Source organism: Triticum dicoccoides, chromosome 5A (genome assembly GCF_002162155.2).
Source record: "Triticum dicoccoides isolate Atlit2015 ecotype Zavitan chromosome 5A, WEW_v2.0, whole genome shotgun sequence".
NCBI lineage: Eukaryota > Viridiplantae > Streptophyta > Magnoliopsida > Poales > Poaceae > Triticum > Triticum dicoccoides.
Window position 1 is genome coordinate 65,496,959 of NC_041388.1, and position 21,180 is coordinate 65,518,138.

The 21,180-nt window shown below is 49.4% G+C and overlaps 6 non-coding genes and 1 pseudogene across 6 annotated transcripts; all 7 read right to left on the bottom strand.

Annotated features, from left to right (window-relative positions):
• Positions 1 to 1,311: 1,311 nt before the first annotated feature.
• Positions 1,312 to 1,434, bottom strand: LOC119304491. Its single transcript, XR_005148307.1, has one exon. It is a non-coding gene; the product is annotated as a 5S ribosomal RNA (ribosomal RNA).
• Positions 1,435 to 1,790: 356 nt separating this feature from the next.
• LOC119304484 lies at positions 1,791 to 1,909 on the bottom strand. The gene has a single exon (XR_005148302.1). It is a non-coding gene; the product is annotated as a 5S ribosomal RNA (ribosomal RNA).
• An 863-nt stretch (positions 1,910 to 2,772) lies between these two features.
• On the bottom strand, positions 2,773 to 2,891 carry LOC119304502. The gene has a single exon (XR_005148318.1). It is a non-coding gene; the product is annotated as a 5S ribosomal RNA (ribosomal RNA).
• A 365-nt stretch (positions 2,892 to 3,256) lies between these two features.
• On the bottom strand, positions 3,257 to 3,376 carry LOC119304667 (annotated as a pseudogene).
• A 365-nt stretch (positions 3,377 to 3,741) lies between these two features.
• LOC119304422 lies at positions 3,742 to 3,860 on the bottom strand. Its single transcript, XR_005148251.1, has one exon. It is a non-coding gene; the product is annotated as a 5S ribosomal RNA (ribosomal RNA).
• An 800-nt stretch (positions 3,861 to 4,660) lies between these two features.
• LOC119304514 lies at positions 4,661 to 4,779 on the bottom strand. The gene has a single exon (XR_005148329.1). It is a non-coding gene; the product is annotated as a 5S ribosomal RNA (ribosomal RNA).
• A 339-nt stretch (positions 4,780 to 5,118) lies between these two features.
• On the bottom strand, positions 5,119 to 5,237 carry LOC119304423. Its single transcript, XR_005148252.1, has one exon. It is a non-coding gene; the product is annotated as a 5S ribosomal RNA (ribosomal RNA).
• Positions 5,238 to 21,180: the final 15,943 nt, after the last annotated feature.

The window sequence follows — 21,180 nt, forward strand, 5'->3', positions numbered from 1 at the left end:
ATCTTTATCAGTCCAACCGCACAACAACATACATTGTTCCCTTTGTCATCGGTATGTTACTTGCCCGAGATTCGATCGTCGGTATCATCATACCTAGTTAAATCTCGTCACCGGCAAGTATCTTTACTCATTACATAATGCCTCATCCCGTGACTAACCCATTAGTCACATTGCTTGCAAGGCTCATAGTGATGTGCATTACCGAGAGGGCCCAGAGATACCTCTCTAATACACGGAGTGACAAATCCTAATATCGATCTTTGCCAACTCAACAAACACCACCGGAAACACCTGTAGAGCATATTTATAATCACCCTATTATGTTGTGACATTTGATAGCACACAAGGTGTTCCTCCGGTATTCGGGAGTTGCATAATCTCATATTTTGAGGAACATGTATAAGTCATGAAGAAAGCAATAGCAATAAACTAAACGATCATAGTGCTAAGCTAACGGATGGGTCTTGTCCATCACATCATTCTCTAATGATGTGATACCATTCTTCAAATGACAACACATGTCTAAGGCTAGGAAACTTAACCATCTTTGATTAACGAGCTAGTCAAGTAGAGGCATACTAGGGACACTTTGTTTGTCTATGTATTCACACATGTACTAAGTTTACAGTTAATACAATTCTAGCATGAATAACAATCATTTATCATGATATAAGGAAATATAAATAACAACTTTATTATTGCCTCTAGGGCATATTTCCTTTATCCGGTGCTTTAGTGGAGGTATGATCAACATCCGACATGTTACTCCCAGTTTCATTCCTTATATGCTTCCCACTCCTAGGTCCACTACAAACACGGCCATACATTCTTACTACCATTACAACCGTCGCCTAATAATGGATAATTCCCTATACTACTTACTCTCTCGCTGAACTACGGAGACGAGTTTACCACGGTTTCCACCCCTCCCTCTATACCGCAGCAACATATATTTCACACCCCTTTCAGAACGCGCGTTTTGTGCCCCAACTCCACCTAGACGCGTGACTAATGAGCTGCAAGATAAAACATATTGCAAACGTCAAAAATAAGATAACGAGGTTAATATATATCGCGCACATGAGTTCTGTTTCTCACGAGGTGGAAAATAATAATTAAAAAGGGAATGCAACACGAGGACTTCCCTGGAGGTCACCCATCCTAGTACTACTCTCGCCCAAGCACGCTTCACGAGGCGGAAAATAATAATTAAAAAGGAAATGCAACACGAGGACTTCCGAGGAGGTCACCCATCCTAGTACTACTCTCGCCCAAGCACGCTTCAAGAGGCAGAAAATAATAATTAAAAAGGGAATGCAACACGAGGACTTCCCAGGAGGTCACCCATCCTAGTACTACTCTCACCCAAGCATGCACGCTTAACTTTGGAGTTCTGATGGGATACGGTGCTTTAGTGCTGGTATGATCACATCCGACAAGTTACCCCTGGCTTCATCCCTTATGCTTCCCACTCCCAGGTCTTCTACAAAGACAATTATACAACCATTACAACCATTGCCTAATAATGGATAATGTCCTATACTACTTTCTCTCTCACTCAACTGCGGAGATGAGTTTACACCGCTTTCTGCCCCTCCCTCTATAGCGCAACAACACATATTTTACTCCCTTTTCTGAACACGCTTTTCGCGCCCCAACTCCCCTAGACACATGAGTAATGAGCTGCGAGCTAAAACAAATCGAAAACATCAAAAATAAGATAACGGGGTTAATATATATCATGCACGTGCGTTATGTTTCTTATGAGGCACAAGAAAATAATTAAAAAGGGAATGCAACACGAGGATTTCCTAGGAGGTCACCCATCCTAGTACTACTCTCACCCAAGCATGCTTAACTTCAGAGTTCTGATGGGATCCGGTGCTTTAGTGCTGGTATGATCGCATCCGACATGCTACCCCTTCTTCATCCCTTATGCTTCCCACTCCCAGGTCTGCTACAAAGACGATTGTACATTCTTACTACCATTACAACTGTTGCCTAATAATGGATAATGCCCTATACTACTTACTCTCTCGTTCAACTACTGAGAGGAGTTTACCATGGTTTCCACACCTCCCTCTATACCGCAGCAACACATGTTTTACAACCCCTTCAGAAAGCGCTTTTCGCACCCCAACTCCCCCTAGATGCGTGAGTAATTAACTGCGGGCTAAAACATATCGCAAACGTCCAAAATAAGATGACGGTGTTAATATATATCGCACACGTGCGTTTTGTTTCTCACGAGGCTCATAATAATAATTAAAAAGGGAATGCAACACAAGGACTTCTCTTCGGAGTTCTGATGGGATCCGGTGCTTTAGTGTTGGTATGATCACATCCGACATGTTACCCCCGACTTTATCCCTTACGCTTCTCACTCCCAGGTCCGCTACAAAGACGGTTGTACATTCTTACTACCATTACAACCATTCCCTAATAATGAATAATGCCCTATACTACTTACTCTCTCGCTCAACTACGAAGACAAGTTTACCACGGTTTCCACCCCTCCCTCTGTACCGCAGCAACACGTATTTTACACCCCTTTCAGAACGCGCTTTTCGCGCCCCAACTCTCCCTAGACGCGTGACTAATGAGCTCCGAGCTAAAACATATCGCAAATGTGAAAAATATGATGGCAAGCTTAATATATATCGCGCACGTGCGTTCTGTTTCTCACGGGGTGCAAAAAAATAATTAAAAAGGGAATGCAACACGAGGACTTGAGTTCTGTTTCTCACGAGGCGCATAAATAATAATTAAAAGGGAATGCAACACGAGGACTTCCTAGGAGGTAACCCATCCTACTACTACTCTCGCCAAAGCACGCTTAACTTCGGAGTTCTGATGGAATCTGGTGCTTTAGTGTTGGTATAATTGCATCCGACATGTTACCCCCGGCTTCATCCCTTATGCTTCCCACTCCCTGGTCCGCTACAAAGACGACTGTAAATTCTTACTACCATTACACCCGTCGCCTAATAAAGGATAATGCCATATACTACTTAGTCTCTCGCTCAACTACGGAGACGAGTTTACCATGATTTCCACCCCTCCCTCTATACCGCAGCAACACATATTTTACTCCACTTTCAGAACGCGCTTTTTGCGCCCCAACTTCCCCTAGATGCATGAGTAATGAGCTGCGAGCTAAACCATAATGCAAACATAAAAAATAAGATAACGGGGTTAATATATATCATGCACGTGCGTTCTGTTTCTCATGAGGCGAAAAATAATAATTAAAAAGGGAATGCTACACACGAGGACTTCCTAGGAGGTCACCCATCCTAGTACTACTCTTGCCCAAGAATGCTAACTTCAGAGTTCTTATAGGATCCAGTGCTTTACTGCTGGTATGATCGCATCTGACATGTTACCCCCGGCTACATCGCTTATGCTTCCCACTCCCAGGTCTGCTACAAAGACGGATGTACATTCTTCCTACCATTAGAACAGTTGCCTAATAATGGATAATGCCCTAAACTACTTACTCTCTTACTCAAATACAGAGATGAGTTTACCACGGTTTCCACCCCTCCCTCTATACCGCAACAACACTTATTTTACACCCCTTTCAGAATGCGCTTTTCGCACCCCAACTCCCCCAAGACGCGTGAGTAATGAGCTGCGAGCTAACACATATCGCTAATGTTAAAAATAAGATAACGGGGTTAATATATATCATGCACGTGCGTTCTATTTCTCACGAGGCGCAAGAAAATAATTAAAAAGGGAATGCAACACGAGGACTTCCTAGGAGGTCACCCATCCTAGTACTACTCTAGTCCAAGCACGCTTAACTTCGGAGTTCTGATGGGATCCGGTGCTTTAGTGCTGGTATGATCGCATCCAATATGTTACCCCCGGCTTCATCCCTTATGCTTCCCACTCCCAGGTTGGCTACAAAGACGGCTGTACATTCTTACTAACATTACAACCGTTGCCTAACAATGGATAATGACCTATACTACTTACTCTCTCACTGAACTACGGAGACGAGTTTACCACGGTTTCCACCCCTCCCTCTATACCACGGCAACACGTATTTTACAACCCTTTCAGAACGCACTTTTCGCGCCCCAGCTCCCCTAGACCGATGAATAATGAGCTGCGAGCTAAAACATATCGCAAACGTCAAAAATATGTTAACGGGGTTAATATATATCGTGCACGCGCGTTCTGTTTCTCACGAGGCGCAAAAAATAATTAATAAGGAATGCAACACGAGGACTACCCTTTAGATTTCTGATGGGATCCGGTGCTTTAGTGCTGGTATGATCGTATCCGACATGTTACCCCCGGCTTTATCCCTTATGCTTCCCACTCCCAGGTCCGCTACAAAGACGGCTGTACATTCTTACTACCATTACAATTATTGCCTAATAATGGATAGTGCCCTTTACTACTTACTCTCTCGCTCAACTACGGAAACAAATTTACCATGATTTCCACCCCTCCCTCTATACCGCAGCAACACGTATTTTACACCCCTTTCAGAACGTGCCTTTTGCGCCCCAACTCCCCCTAGACGCTAGAGTATTGAGATACGAGCTAAAACATATCCTAAACGTTAAAAATAAGATAACGGGGTTAATATATATTGCGCACATGCGTTCTGTTTCTCACGAGGCGCAAAATAATAATTAAAAAGGGAATGCAACGCGAGGACTTCCCAGGAGGTCACCCATCCTACTACTACTCTTGTCCAAGCACGCTTAACTTCAGAGTTTTGATGGGATGTGGTGCTTTAGTGCTAGTATGATCACACCCTTATGCTTCACTCTCCCAAGTCCGCTACAAAGACGCATGTACATTCTTACTACCATTACAATCGTTGCCTAATAATGGATAATGCCATGTACTAGTTACTCTCTCGTTCAACTATGGAGACGAGTTTACTACGGTTTCCACCCCTCCCTCTATACCAAAGCAACATGTATTTTACACCCCTTTCAGAACGAGCTTTTCACGCCCCAACTCCCCCTTGACGCGTGATTAGTAAGCTACGAGCTAAAACATATCGCAAACATTAAAAACAAGATAACGGTGTTATTATATATCGCGCACGTGCGTTCTGTTTTTCATGAGGCGCAAAAAAAAATTAAAAATGGAATGCAACACGAGGACTTCTCAGGAGGTCACCCATCCTAGTACTACTTTCGCCCAAGCACGCTTAACTTCATAGTTCTGATGGGATCTGGTGCTTTAGTGCTGGTATGATCGCATCAGACATGTTATCCCCGGCTTCATCCCTTATGCTTCCCACTCCCAAGTCCACTTCAAAGATGGCTGTACATTCTTACTACCATTAAAACAGTTTCCTAATAATGGATAATGCCCTATACTATTTATTCTCTCGCTCAACTACGGAGACGAGTTCACCTAGATTTAAACTTTGCATCATAGTAGGTTGTCTAGATATGCAACTAGGTGAGCAACCTATATGATGCAACAACAATAAGTACACAAGCAAGCAAGGGATGTAACACAAGATAAGCATGCACGAGTAAAGGGCAGATATAACCAAGAGTGGAGCCGGTGAAGACGAGGATGTGTTACCGAAGTTCCTTCCCTTTGAGAGGAAGTACCACTGATGCACGTCGGTCCTAAACAAACAGTTTAAAACCCCTTTCCGTGAAGGCATTTGGAACCGTCTCTAAGTGAGTGTGGGCGATAGGGGGTACTTCCCACACGACCCAGAAACCGTCGGGGATTGGGCCCCTATAGTATTCCTACTCGTTTCTGCTCGCATTTCCATCGCAATCGGTATTCTGTGGTGCTACGTTTACGATGCGCGACCCATCACAAATGGTTCACTATTATAGAACATGTATGATGAGCAGTCCATCACAAACGGTTCACCGTTAAGAAGATTAGCTAATCGTCTTACGAGTGTCGGACAGGATTACGAAACGTCGGACCGTCGTAACATCGTCGTAGTCGACAACTATCACACACGCTATTCTGTGGTGCAACATTTACGATGCATACTTCACCAGAAACATTTCATTGTTGAGAATCATGTACGATAAGGCAACTAAGACAAACGTTTAGTTTGCCCGCACCATTTGTGATATTGTCTGACATCGCACACACTTTGCAAACGCCAACTGTGTGCATGCCTGCACACCTATCCTCCCTGTGAACCATCTCAGATTATGGTGCATATCGCAAACGTTTGTGTTTTACCAACCGTGTGTGCCGTAACAACCTGGAGAGCGTAATTTCACTGTAATTTAAATGCTTCTTTTCCAAATTGTACCGGATTTGGATTTGAATTTGAATGCATGCTACAGCTTTATACATATCCATTAGGTTAAAACAACCAATGCATTATTCGATGCATAGGTACATATGTTCAAGAATTACATAAGAACCAAATAAAGAATGATGAACCACAGTTGTATACTTGTACTATTAAAGACGGTAAATAAAGAGGCGAAATATATTCTGGTTGCTGAACAAGGTGAAGCAGAATGCCCATATTGTGCCCTCCTCCATGCCGAAGGCACGCACGACTCTAGGCCAACCCCTTGTGATAGTCGACTGCCCATCCTTCACGGTCTTCATGAAAACATCTAGATAATCATCGTGTTCTGGTAGAAAAACTTAAACTTTGCATGCCCACCAATCATGTAGTTTGAGAGGTAATCTTGAGTAATCTGCTTTGGCAACCACTGCAAAGGAATAAGATTTCAGACATTGTCATCTAACACAATTCATTATGGGCAGTAAAAAGAAGGCTGCAGAGTTCTTAATTACCATCCCGCAGTTCGTTGTTGTCTTGGATAAAGTGTAAACAAATAGTTTAATTGCCATCTTTGGACCCATTTTACTAACAATCTTTATCAGCTTCCTCACTTGATGCTGGTTCATCGATATCTCATTGCCCCATACGCAAAAAGGGTTGAAACGCGGATCTTTACCAATTACATATGTACCTAAAAGCACCAAGTTAATATTAGAAGCTAAACAACAATGGCTCAATGATGTAGTACAACACTCTTTTATAATATGTCTATATACATTTGTATGTGGTAGTCCCTTTGAAATCCCTAAAAATAAAAAATATTTAGGAACGGGGGGAGTATCTTATAACATCCAATATACTCACATATTTGATGAATTAATGTCTTATATTTTGGGCCGGAAGGAGTTTAGTTCATTCTTAAAAATTATCTGCTACTGTATCCACGGGTTAAGTTAGTTTGAGCTTGTTCGGGCTCAAATAGCCCTAAAGTATATCTAAACATGAGGGCTAGTTTGAGCTAGTTGCATCTATAACCCACCCAAAAAAACTAGTATCCAACCCAAGAGGTGCTAATTGGAGCTAGTTCTCCTAGTGCATTTATTGTCAATCTAATCCTGCCATCCAAAAAACTCTTTGGATGGAGTTAGTTCAGGGTTAGTAATGAGCTCGAAACTAACTCTAACCTCTAGCTAAGTTGAGTATCCAAACATGGATGTGTTGTTGTTGTTGTTGTTGCTGCTGCTCTTCTACGTATATCTAGACATCATTAGAACATTAATGTAACACTCTTCCTTGTTGCTATGTAGACTAGGATTGCATATTTAGACATTAAGTACAGTGCATGTTGCTATGTAGCCTCAGATATATTACATATGGCCCTAGTTAACCTAAGGAAAAATGGGTTGCAGATATATTCAGTTAAAAGTCTGATTCACCGATTAGTCCCTTATCAGCCGCCGGCCTATATGGTACCAGCAACGGATATCCTGAATAGTGAGCAGATATAAGCCATGGGATGAAACTAACCTCGACGGAAAAAAGCAGTCGTTCCCAAAATTGTTCTGTGTAGGTACATCAAGAAGCATGTTAAGCACAACAGGCTAAACATCAACCAAAATTACACACGGCAGACAAAATAATCTCCAAAAGATAGCTTCAGTGTGCAGGTTTAAGCACGCTAGTAAAGCAAAACAAGTGGAAAGGTGTGCTAACTGCTACAGACCTAACATTTAACAACAAGCAAACATGGTCATTCAAACTAGTATTGTGCCGGTCTAAGTACACTGGTTATGGTTAAATAAAAATGGAAAGGAGTGTTAACTATATGATGCATCAACCAAATGTAGTCATTCATAGTGGTATTGTTGAAATTGGTACTGATGAAATTGAACTGCATAGTTTATATTTGCACATATAGAACATCACGTTGTGAATAACTGGAATAAACAAGGCATACTACGAACAACCAAAGATAGCATTAGAAACTGAACATATGCTAACTACAAACAACCGAACAATCAATTTTTTTTAAAAGAGGCATATGCTAGCTATAACAGGCTTAACAACATGCAAATATATGCATTCCTATTGGTATGTTTAAAACTAGATTGATGAAATGTACCGCACAGTAAATAATTGCACATATAGAGCATCACATTGTGAATAACTGAAAGAAACAAATCATGGGTTTCCTCACTTGTCACAGATGGGCTCGTTCCCGTGGGAAGAGCACGGACCCTGGATGCGCTCCATGTTGTCACAGATGGGCTCCTTCCCCTTGGAAGAGCAGATGGGCTCTTTCCCCTTGGAAGAGCCGGAGAGGGTGCCCTCCTCGTGGTCGCCGTCGATGAGGTCTGACTTGGAAGCTGTGGATCCCAAGCCAGTGTCACAGAATGTGTCCTTCATAAATGACGAAAGGGGCTCGATGGCGATGTAGAATGGCAAATTGTTGACAGCGAGCCAGAGGAGATCAGTGGCGGGGCCATGGATGCGATTGACGGAGGTTGAACCCGAGGGGTTGGGGGTTGGCCACTTAACCTGTGACACAGCCCTCCTCAGGGTGTCGCTGTCAATGACCTCAATGTCATAGGCGGGGGACGAGACATGCCCGCGTACTCTATATCGCTTGTCGGGTAGTTGGTGCGACATATGCCAACGGGTGGCTTATCATTGTGGGAGCCAATAAAACATCATCGGTGCCTGGAAATGGGATAAGGCGAAGACATGCACGCCGGCGAATCTTACCCAGCTTCAGGGCTCTCCGTGGAGATAACACCCCTACTGCTGCTCTGCGGGGTCTCCGCATGGTCACTAGATTGGCAAGTAGCTACAAGAGGCTCCTTGAGCTGTTTGGTGAAAGGATGAAGAGGGGTAAGGCTTGCTTGCTCCTCCTCTCACTGCGGTGTCTAAAAACTATCCAGAGAGAGATCTCCCCTTGCATGGGCGCCCTAGGGAGTTTATATAGGCCTACCCCCAGGGGTACAAGGGTAATCCGGTGGAGCGCGGGCCCCAGCCGTCTGTGTCTACGCTGGCGGGCTTCTCCGCCGATCGATGGGCCCGCCGACTGGTAGGCCCCGCCTGCTGCCGGCCCTCTGGTCGACAGGCCGGCCCCACCTCTCGGGAGTCTTGTCGGAGGCTGGTTACTGTTGCCTTGCCTCTGGTGATGAGGGCTTTGTCTTGGTAAGCATGGCTACAGTGCCGCCGCGGGGCGGCCCATCACTGTAGCCTTACCTTGTCTTATCTCCTTAATGAGGCACCTCCTTCGAGGGAGAGAGCTGGCCGGCTATCGGGAGCCGACCGCACCCCTGGCCGACTGCGGGATGTCTGGCCGCCTTTGGGGTCTCCCTGACTGAGGGGGCCCGCCACCCACGGGTTGTACTGACCGCTCGCCGTGGGTGACGTCACGATCAACGTGGCAACAGTGCCACGCCAGACGGGTGATTGCCGCCCCGTACGGCGCACTGTAGCCATGCATGCCCCGGGATTCGGGGGTGGCAGGCTTCACTGTAGCCACGCCCCATCTTGTCGCTGTTATGTGGGTGCAGACTTTGAGGGCAAGATCTTAGCTGCCTGCTGAGGGGCCGGCTCCTGGGAGTCGGCCTTCTCATGGCCGGCTTCTTGAAGTCGGCCTTCTCGTGGTCTTGATTCTCAAGGATTTCAGGGTTGGGCCGCCTTTGCGCAGCCGGCTTGAGAGGTAGCCTGCTGGGGGAAGGCGGCCCCACGTCTTGGAAGCTTGGAGGCTCAATCGGCCTATAATTTTTCTGAAGTGCTAGGGGAAGCCGGCTAGGCTACCTGTGGTCATTTACTCCAATAGTAGTCCCCGAAGCTATTTGGGCCCCGAGGCAGAAAAAAGAGAAGGAGCTCAGTCAGCTTCCTATCTTGAGGGGCCGGGAATTGGGAGACAACTTTGACTAGGCGCGCCATCTCTTAGAGATTTCGAAGCTTGAAGGCGGGTTCCAGTTGGCGCGCGAGTCAGGATACAAGCTGATCGTTCGTCGCCTGCGCGCCACGTGGCACCCCGCGGCTGGAAGGACCTGCCAACCCACGCGCGTGACGGGGGGACGCCGCAGTCCGGGGCCCGCCACTACAGGGCCTCGGCCCACGCGCGGATCTTCTGCGGCCCGAATGGACCGCGCGCGCCCCAGCGGTGGTTTCCTCACACCGTGAAGGCGCAATAATTGCGGGGCGTGAGGGAGTGGGTGCAGTTAATCCCACGTCCCCCCACGCCATGCCTCCTTGGCTTCGCCGCACGAGGCTATAAGTAGGGGGAGAGGAGGGGAGCGCCAGACGCTCGTGCGCTCTCCCTCGCTCTGCCCCCTCCTTCTTCTTCCTCCTCTCCGCCGCGACAGCTACCTGCCGCCGCTCGGCCTTCCTGCCAATCTTCTTGGCTTGCCGTCGCTTCATCGTAGCTGGGTCGTGCGCCTTTCTTTCGCCGCACCTTTCTCATCGCCCCGTCGTCCCCATGGCGTTGTCGAGCTCTTGGGACGGCTCCAACGTCCACGATGACCACGTCGACTTCCTCCGTCGGACGCGGCGGCTGCTAGGCGCGGATCTCATGCGGGTCCGCCTTGCGCCAGAGAGGGAGATCTCGCCGGCGCCGGAGGAGGACGAGCGGGTAATCTTCCGCTCGCACTGCCTGCGCGGCTTCGGCCTACCGGCGAGCGGGTTTCTCTACTCCATCCTCGAATTTTATCATCTCCAGCCGCATCACCTTACTCTGAACGCGGTGATGCTACTGTCGGCCTTCGTCGCCTTGTGCGAGGGTTTTCTCGGTGTCCTCCCCACCCTCGAACTGTGGGGAGAATTCTTTCAGTGCGAGCTCGGCACTGTCGTCGCGGGCGTGCCCGCCCCATGCAGCGCCTTCATCGCCATGCAGAGGACGAGCGACAACAACTAGTTTCCTCCCATCCCGCTGATCCAATCGGTAAAGCTCTGGCAGAAATCCTACTTCTATGTGAAGAACATCGCTCCCCAAGGCGACTTCGTCAATCTGCCACCTTATGTAGCCGGACCGCCGGCTGGGAGGCAGCCCTCATGGTCCTTCCGGGCCAGGTCGCTGTCTCAGGGTGGGGCCGCCTCCGTTGCACGGCTCCGGTTGATGATCCAGTCGGAGGGCCTTATCGGGTCTGACCTGGTGGCCGTCTTCGTGGAGCATCGGGTGCTCCCGCTTCAGGGCCGACCTCACATGATCTGTCAGATGAGCGGCCACTTCGATCCATGCTGGCTAAGCACCAAGGAGATGCCTCATGCCGAGGTGTCTTACATGGTGAACTACATTTCCAACTGCAAGCTCACCGAGGAGTGGCAGTACGGCAAGGTGTCGTACTCTCGCGCCAATCCTCCGCCGGTAGTAAGTTTCTCTTCTTTTCTTCTTTCCTTGTTGCTGGGTTCATGATGGCCAACTCCTAACCAGTCGGCTTGTTTTGGAAGAAGCCCATGCTTCCGCCGGCAACCTGGCCTGCGGGGGTGGAACGCCAGTTCCTCCCTGACCGCATGATGGACAACGTTGACAACCCGGACCTGGGGGCGGCCGCCATGGAAGAAGACGTCGCAGGGGAGGGCGGCGAGGCAGGCGGCTCTGGGCTCGGGGCCTCCTTCGAGGATTGGCTGGATGATGCCGAGGCTGAGGTTGTTCCGCGCCGTCAGCCGGCGCCCCATCATCAAAGCACGGGCCCATCCGCCACGCCGGCTACCCATGGCGGCGCGTAGAAATGCCAGGCCGCGTCAACCCACTTCGGAAGTCGGCCTAAGAAGCCCAAGAGTACCGCAGTGGCGACCAAACGGGATGAGGCGGCCGCGAAGGCGGCCCGCTTCTGCAAGGTGGTGAAGCAGCCGCAGTCGGTTTCAGCATAGGTGTTGTCGCTCTTATGCCTTTCTTTTTCTTCTTCGGTTGATATCTTTCTAAGCCTTCTTCTTGACTTAAAAAACAGGGTCCCACTTTCTCTTGAACGAGCCCCTGCCGCCTCCGTAGTCGGACCCGCGGGAGGGTCCTCAAGCTCCTGCCGTGTGGATCCCCGTGCCGACCTCCTAGAAGCTACAGAGCGAAACGCGCAGGAAGCGCGGGAGGAGTGGGAGGCGGAAGAGCGGAGGGCGGCTCGGGAGGCATGGGAGAAGTCGGTGGAGGCACGTGCCGACGCGGCTTCCAAGGCCCAGGCGGAGGCCGTGGCCACGGAGGAGGAGGGGGAGGCCCAACGGAACCAACCTCCACTGCTCATCATCCCCCTTCGTGCCGCGGCACCCGACACTCCAGTGCCCCCGATGGAGGAGACTAGCCGTGGCCAGCCGGCGAAGGGGAAGGAGGCGGAACTGACGCCGCCGACTGGAAAGGGCCAAGGTGGCCGGTACGACGCGCCGCCCGCGCAGCTGGCTGGAGGTGAGCCGACTGTCGGGGCGGACCTTGTGGTCCTGTCGCCGTCCCGTCGGCGCGAGGAGAAGGCGACTTCAGCGCCAGATCCTCACAACGCCGCTAGCGCCAGCCAGCCGACCTAGGACCTGGAAGCGGCTAGCGATAGCTCGTCTGGGTGGACGCCGGGCGGTGGGACGGCCGTGCTGAATGTGGCGGCGCAGGACGTCCGGAACCGGCTTCAGGCTCAAGCTACCGCACTGAAGCAGTACACCCAAGAATTTCTCACGACGCGAACGGTGATCCGGGTGAGTCCTTCTGTTTTTCGTTGATTGCTCCTGATTTCTTCCGTGGGGGCGCGTCAGCGCACCCACTTGGTTTAGTCCCCGAGTTCCGAGTCGGCTGCTGAGCAGGCGGCTTGGAACTTCTTGGTAGACTCTAATTGTCGTTTTGTTCTTACTTGTATCACTTATCTCGTCTGCAGGAGTATCATAACCTCCGCGCGGCTGCCTTCAACTCCCAGGCCCAAGAGTTGAATCAGAAAACCACCGATCTGACCGAGAGCTGGAGTAAGTGCTTCATCTTTTGTCTCAAGTGGGGGCGCGTCAGCGCACCCACTGGGTGTAGTCCCTGAGATTTGGGCCGACTGCTGAGTAGTCGGGTTGGATCTTTTCTTCTTTCTTCATATCTACAGGGGCCAATGCTGACTTGAGGAGCCAGCTGAGCGGAGCCCAGACCGCCCTTCGCGCCAAGGAGGCCGAGTGCGCCGCCCTGGCTCAAGAGCATGACCGCCTAGCCAAGAAGATGGCCGACCAGGAGGAGAGCCACAAGGCGGCCCTGAAGGAGGCGCAGGATAGCGAGGCCGCCCTCAAAGCCGAATACGAGACCGAGGCGGTGAACTGGGACGAGGCCAGGCAGGCGCTGAGTCAAGGCTATAGCCGGGTAGAAGATTTGATCGACGGTGAGCCGCCATCTTCGTCGTTTGTTTGCCTGCCTCCTACTATCTGGTTTATCCTTTGAATTTGTGCCACTACTTTCTTCTTTGTGCAGATTACTTTCCCGGTTACTCTGCTGCCGCCACTCAAGCCATCGAGGCCTATCGTGACGCGCGACGGCAGGCGGGAGCCGAGGTTGCACCGGGTGCCAGCCGGTCACTTGAGGAGCAGCTTCTGGTGCTTCAAGCCCGCCTACAGTTGTCCCACCGCATGCTCCGCCGTCTTCAGCGCGCCGGGGCGCAAGTGCAGGCCGCCCTCTGGCCCGGTGAGGTGATCCCGCGCACCCCAAGTTGGACCGCCGACTGGCTGGAGGTCGCAGTCGGCCGCTTCGAGGCTTGGAAGGCGTTAGCGGCCTGGTCCGGCGCTGGGCGGGCACTGGAGTTCGTCTGAGCTTGGTATCCTGGGCTGAACTTGGACCAGCTGAGCACCAGGCGGCAGGAGGCTGACGAGGAGCTGGAGGCGGTGCGGCCGGCTATCATCCAGCGCGCCTCGGCGATCGCCGAGTATACCGACACCAGCGCCTTTGCTCCTGAGGTGGATGACGCCGGCGTCGCTCAGCCGGACGAGTGGTTCGGGTTGAACCCGGCCGAAGGTGAGGACTCGGCGGAGGAGATTGCCTCCAGTGATGAGGGCGAAGGGGAAGAGGGAGAGGATGATGAAGACGCTGCGCCGGATGGTGAAGCGACCCGCCCGTCTCAGCCCGATCGTGCCTCTAACAACAATGCCGAGACTCGCCAGCCGGTCACTCCTCCAGCCGGCGCCGCCGACTCCACCAACCTTCCCAACTCGCTCGTCGTTCCCCTGGCTTGATCCGTCGTCCTTTCTTTCCTGCTTGTTACTCTTTTGAACAATCTTTAAATTTGGGCAGTTCCACCCATTGGGGGTGTATTCAGACTATGTCGAATGCTGGCCTTTCGAAGGTCTTTTGTGTAAATATTATGCATGTGTTTGGCTTCCCTTCACGTTTGCTTTTCATTCTTTCGGCTTTTTCTTTCGCCGCCTTTCCTTGGCCGCCGTCTTCCTAGCCGGACATCTGCTCTACAGTCTGTGGCTGGAGAAGGACTCGGTTGTTTTGGGAAGGCAAGTACTTGAGCTTTCTTAGATTGTAGCAAGGTGAACGGGAAGCCGGCCAGCCGACTGCTCTAGTAGCCGGCTGGCGGGGCAGGATTCCGGCTCGCGTTATATTAGTTCGTTGGTCCCTAGCTGTTTTTCGTGTGGGCATCCTTTCCTGCCCTTGACTCTAACCAGTCGGACAGTCGATTCTTCGAGCTGTGACTTTTGGGAAGAGGGGGCTTGGGTGCCGGCACACTACTTGTCTGACTGCAGGCAGAACTTTATATATAACTTAAGGCGGCAAGTCCCCGGGCCGACTGGTCAGGCCTGGTGCCGGACGAAAAGACAAATTTAGTAACATATTCATAGGCATGTTACCCATTAACCATAGATAAAAAAGGGTAGTCCCCGAGTGCTCCTCGGGGGACCCTTTGTCTCGTACTTAGTACAAAAGTTAGCGTGATACATACTGCTTTTTAACTGTAAAATCTTTGGAGGAGATTGGCATTCCATGGTCATTCCAACTCCTTGTCGGAATCATCTTTCTTGCTTTCCTTCGGCTTCTGCATGTCAATTAGGTAGTAGGAGTCATTGCCTAGAGCTCTGCTGATGACGAAGGGGCCCTCCCAAGGGGCTGAGAGCTTGTGATGGCTGGCTGTTCACTAGATCAGCCGGAGCACAAGATCACCCTCTTGGAAGGACCTTGGCTTGACTTTCCGGCTGTGGTAGCGGCGCAGACCCTGCTGATAGATGGCGGACCGGCTGAGGGCTAACAGCCGGCCCTCTTCCAGCAGGTCGATGCCATCTTCACGTGCTTCCTTGGCCTCCGCCTCCATGTACATGGTGACCCGTCTCCACGTTCGATGGAAGCCATTCCTTGACCATGTTGACCACACCGCGCCGAGAGCACTAGGGCGTTGGATTTCGGCGAGGCCTAGGAAGGGGACAACGCGGAGCCGGGGAAGACGCGGCAGTGGATGCCCACACGTAGAGGAGTATGTGGGTTCGCTCATTCGGCTGCAGTGTGAGGCTGCCGTCACCGCAGAATAACAGGGGGTGTGGATGTGTAGAGGGATGGCCTAGCCAGCGGTGGGAGTAGTAGGGGGCGGTGAGGCCTCTACGGCATCACAGCCGGCCACGGGCGGCAGGAGCAGGCGGCACGACCGGCGCTCCTTTGGGTGGCTGGAGCAAGAAGACCAGAGGTTGAAGAAGCACTACAACCGTTGGATGGACATCGTACGGTCACTGGATCTAGAATCGTTCATATATTGACTAAAGTTGACAAAGGCCTCCGTCCCAGTCAACTTAGTACGCCCACAAGTTAGCCTCCCACCAAGGTGGGTCCCAGCTAGCAGGGGGTATTCATTTTTTTGTGCGTAATAAGGAGGCACTTCCGGTGGGTCCGAGCTGACAGCGGGGGGAACGTTTTTTTCGCGAAATACGGTGGCCCGTCCTATGGATCCCAGCAGTTAGGGGGAAACATTTTTTTTCGCGAAATACTGGTGGCCCGTCCGGTTGGTCCCTGCTGTTCAGTGGAGGAATAATTATTTTCCGCGTAATAAGGAGGCACTTCCTTGCGGCTGCCGTGGACCCAGCTGTCAGCCTCTCCACGTACAGTACTCTTCCGATGGAAGTCGGTCGTTGACCACATTGACCATGCCGCACCCAGAGCACCATGGCGGTGGACGTTGGCGAGGCCTAGGAAGGGACGACGCGGAGCCAGGGAAGACGTGGCAGTGGAAGCACGCGCGGAGAGGAGTACGAGGGTTCACCGGTTCGGCTGCGGTGTGAGGCTGCCGTTGCTGCAGAATAACATGGGGTGTGGGTGAGTAGAGGGATGCCCTGGCCAGCGGTGGGAGTAGTAGGGGCGCTGAGGCCTGCGCGGCAGCACAACCAGCCACGCGAGGCGGGAGTAGGCGGTCCCGCCGGCACTGCTTTGGCGGCTTGAGCAAGAAGATCAGAGATTGAAGAAACACGATGGCCGTTGGATTGACATCCAACGGTTATGTCTGCTAGAATCGTTTGTTGACGTATATAATAACTAAAAAAATCTTGCATACGCGTCAACTAAACAGGCCCACAAGTCAGACAACTCCCTCTTTTTTTTAATAATTTATATATAGCTCATGGAAACTTCTTATGCAATTTATTGCAGTCGTTTTTTGGTTGGCCAGGGCCAATTTTGCATATTTCTGTGGGTTCCAAACTATTTTTAATACCGAAATGTCGAGCCAGATTTAAAGCACTTTGAAGATATATTAAAATTAGGTTAATGCCTAGTGAAATAGGAATCTGAAAATGTGAAAAAATTCAGAAATTATAAAGTAATTGCCAATTTGTCATCTGTTTTTATATTTACAACCCATTTCATACTACTTTCAAGATTTGCAGGCGTCTTGAAAGAGTTGCATCCCATCAAGGAATAGAAAAATAAGTATTCTTCAGAAAAAATAAAATGGGCTCATTTTCACAAAGAAAAAATAGCTGGGTTGGTCACATGGTGAACATAAAATATAAGCTCGGGCTAGACGGGCCACAGCCCAGTTCAAACCCTACTCCGTCTCAACAATACCAAACAAAAAAATACTGCTCGAGTAGCTACGTCCCAGGTGTCAGCCGATCTTGTGCTGTTCTCTTGTCTATTGACTATATACGCTCACAATGTCGTGGGTCCCAGATGTCAGGAAAACACTAGGAGGAAGCATTTTATTTTTACATACGCTGACGTGGTGGGCCCCTATTGTCATCCTCTCCACGTACTTCTGCCGATTCTTGTTGTTTGTTGACCATGTTGACAATGCGAGAGGCCGGCGCTGCGGCGAGCGCACCAAAGCGCGTGGAGTACGTCGGCGTTAACGATTTTGGAGACGGTGGGGTGGCGATGCGTGCGCTGAGGCGCAGCCAACTGTGGGAGGCGGAAGCAGGCGGCCCCGCCGGCGTTGGTTTGGTTTTGGCGGCTGGAGGAAGACAGGACTGAAGAAACACGACAGACTGTAAAAGTAGCAGGAGTACTTAACAACCTTAACTGAAACCAGCAGGGGCACTTAACAACCAAAGCTGAGAGCAGTATGAGTACTTATACAGGTTCAACCGTACAAAGCACGCCTCGAACGGTGCTACTTTTCCTACAGTTAACCAAGGGTGAGGCCGCCAAGCCCCCGGACAAGGCCCAGGCGACACCCCGCGCATCCACAACCTTCTAAAAGCGGCTTCATCTCGCAACGTGGTCAATAAACAGGATATTCTCTTTAGAGCCATGGAAAAGCATGAACATAATCTTCTGTCCTATTCTCCAAGATGGACGGGCCTTTATTATTTGAGACCACCCATGAATAAGTATCTTTTCACCTCCAAGGGGAATTGAGTAGGTCGACATAAACATCATGTTGTGACCAAGCGCATGTCTAACCCGACCATGGTTAGGCATCTGTATAGGAACAATAGAACTCGGCAGTTCCTGTTTCAAGAAGATCACAGCTGTAAAACTGTGTATAAGCAATAGTTTAAGAACAACATATATAACAGAAAACAGCTCGTACCATAAGTTTCTCGACACAGTTGGACCTGTTCAACGAGTGCAGCAGTGGCACACATATCCAACGTGGCCTTCTACCATTGAAACGCCCCACAAGGACCTCAAGACGATCAATAAAGTGGAGGAACTTGTGGATGTCGATCCAGTCAACTCCAGTGCTATTAGTAACAATCGAGTTATTATAGAGTAACAAATGAGCAGACTGCTTAACTCTGAAAAAACCTACACGTGCCACCAATTATGAGAAAATATTACTTAGAAGTAGCATCTTCGTGAGAGATTCGTTGCTACTTCTAAACTTAAATTGTGATTAGTTAGACAGAGTAGGTGGATTAAGAAGTAATCGAGGCAACAAGCAAGAACCAGATACAAAACTAACATGGATGAACAATTGGAAAGACGTCGGGGTGGAAGATCGCAGTGAAGATTAGACCAGGTTCTGCTATTTCCATCAACATTCGTGCGCCAACTTTCAGTCCGTAACACTTGAGAAAGTTTATCCATGTTCGGCCATAAAAAAGCAGCAATCTTCTTGGTTCATGAACCCAACTCGGAACTTATATCGATGGCTTGTCTTCACTGTGACCATTAAACTAGTGTATTCAGTTATGGCAAGGCCGAGCATCTTGAGTACATGTGTTCTGGCAGAGAAATAATACACTGCAGGAAAAATAATATGAGAACACAGCATGTTCAAAAAATCCCCACCCTCCCGGATAGAAAAGAGGATTCTAGGAACGTACTATGCGTGTTTCAAAATGTTGTGTTAGGATGAGAAGGAACAAGTGTGGTTTCTCGCCGAGGGCGCAGAAACCTGTAGGGTACTCGCACTTTGGGCACTGCAAATGAAACACACTAGATTCAGTAGGAAGAAAAATGCATCAACGGCGGCGGCTGCCATCCTAGGATTACTTGCGACCAAGGGACTTGGATTTATCAGGGATGGATGAAGAATTCATACCTAGTTCTCCATGAGAACACCCTATGCAATCGCCAAGAGGGATTTTTCTCTGAACAAGCAGATGAGGGAGAAGGGGATTCAGGCCCAGTGAAATATTGCCGCTTCGTCCGTCCAGCTTACTTCTATAGCTGGAAAGGGGGGTTGTGATTTGACGGCTCATTAGGCATTGCTGCGGTGCTACGACCGGGGTGTGTCTACCGTGAAGTTGTGCACTCTAATTTGTGCATATGGCACGTGGACCCCGTTGCCGGTTGCCCCACATATCAGCGAAAGGAAGTAGAAAGACAGGAGTAACTAGTTACACATAAATATATTTTTGACAGAGAGATACTCACTCTGTAAAGAAATATACAAATCTTTTATATCATAGGCTCACCTTTCCGAGAAATATACTCCCTCTGCAACGCATGGGCATTATTGGGGTTCAGCTTTTTTATGGGGGTTAAACTGAGAATATAATACTCAGATAGGCTCACGGTTCTGGACTTTGGGCCGCAGGCTGACCCTGCATGTTTGGGGGCCCATAGGTTCTACCTCAGCGCTTTTCATATTGCAAGCGATCGGTACGGCGCTGGTTTTAGATGTTGTCGCAAGGCGACTACACAAAATTGAATAAAGCACGACAGCTATTGGAATGAAATCGAACGACAGTTCCTAACCAGCAATTAGAGTTGCAAATCTATCAACGATATACCATGTGATAAATAATACTGTCGTACTACTTATACACACAGGACACTTGTTTCACCATGCCAGATTATTACATCAAAATCTCTCGAGGGATAGATCAGTTCGGCAGTTGCGTGCTGCTATTGAAGAATTTCAAAGTTGATTTGGACCAGCTCTCCTTGCCGAGAAATTTCGATTCTGACATCATCCCCTACCGCAAGATATGATTTAGATTTGAACCTTGACCATCCTTTAGCATCAATCATCATGCACCATCCTTTGTACTTACGGTATATTGAGCGGGTTCATTCACACCAAGGCTGCGCATGGTAAGAGAAACTTGGCCGCGGTCGCCCGGATTGTTGAATGACTCCCTCAATGCTCTCGGAATTCTCTGTTTGCAAACAAGAAGACATACCCAAACATTTAGATCAACACAGTGAATCATGTGAAACAACATGGAAAGAAAAAAGAACGAAGCACTTGGGCGGCCAATGCTTACCAAGAAGGTGGACATGTAGGTTTTTGTAAAGACTTTGGTATATGAAGTGCGAACTGCAGCCTAGTCTGTTGCCGGTGCAACTGCACGGGCCGGTGCAGATGCAAGTGCAAGTGTTGGTGCAAGTGCTGAAGTTGCTGCTGCTGCCGGAGATGGTGCTCCCTGTAGAGCTGGTGCCAGTGTCGGAGCAGGTGCCGGTGTCGATGCCCGATCCTCTGGTAGATCAGACTGATCCGCTGACGCGGTCGGTGCCCAATCCTCAGCTGCATCAGACTGAGCTGCTGCCACTATAAGTGCTACAGAAACTTCTTGTGCTCGATCTGTGCGAGACAGCGGTGATCGTTTCTGGTCTACTATGGTCAGCTTTCTAACTTGACTAGGATCCGTGACTGTGATCCAGTTTTTTTCTTCATTTCTTTTAAATGCGAGAAGGACTAATTGTGGCGTTTTTGTTAAACCAAATTGCAGTTCATCATAGGGATTCAGCTTGTACTCAGACAACAGACTGATCCAATTTTTTCCAGTAATATAAGTGATGCATAGTGCCTTCATTACTGACACGACATAAGAAGTGAAACCTGAAAAAATAGCCATCGTAGAGCAAACCAAACGGTTTATTCTGTGATGAATGTCACATGGCAAAATCTGCATCGTCAAATTGCAGGAAAAGAAAGAAAACATGACATTAATTCAATAATATTTAGACAGCAAATCAATAAGATTTACTTGATGTGACACGAGTGAATCCTTAGCAGGAAATCACTATGTTGAAGTACTAAACTGAAGATTGATAGTCCAACTATGTGTGGCATGCAGGGGCCCCGCCTACTCCCACAAGCAGGACAGTCCAAAGGTCGTGAAAAATT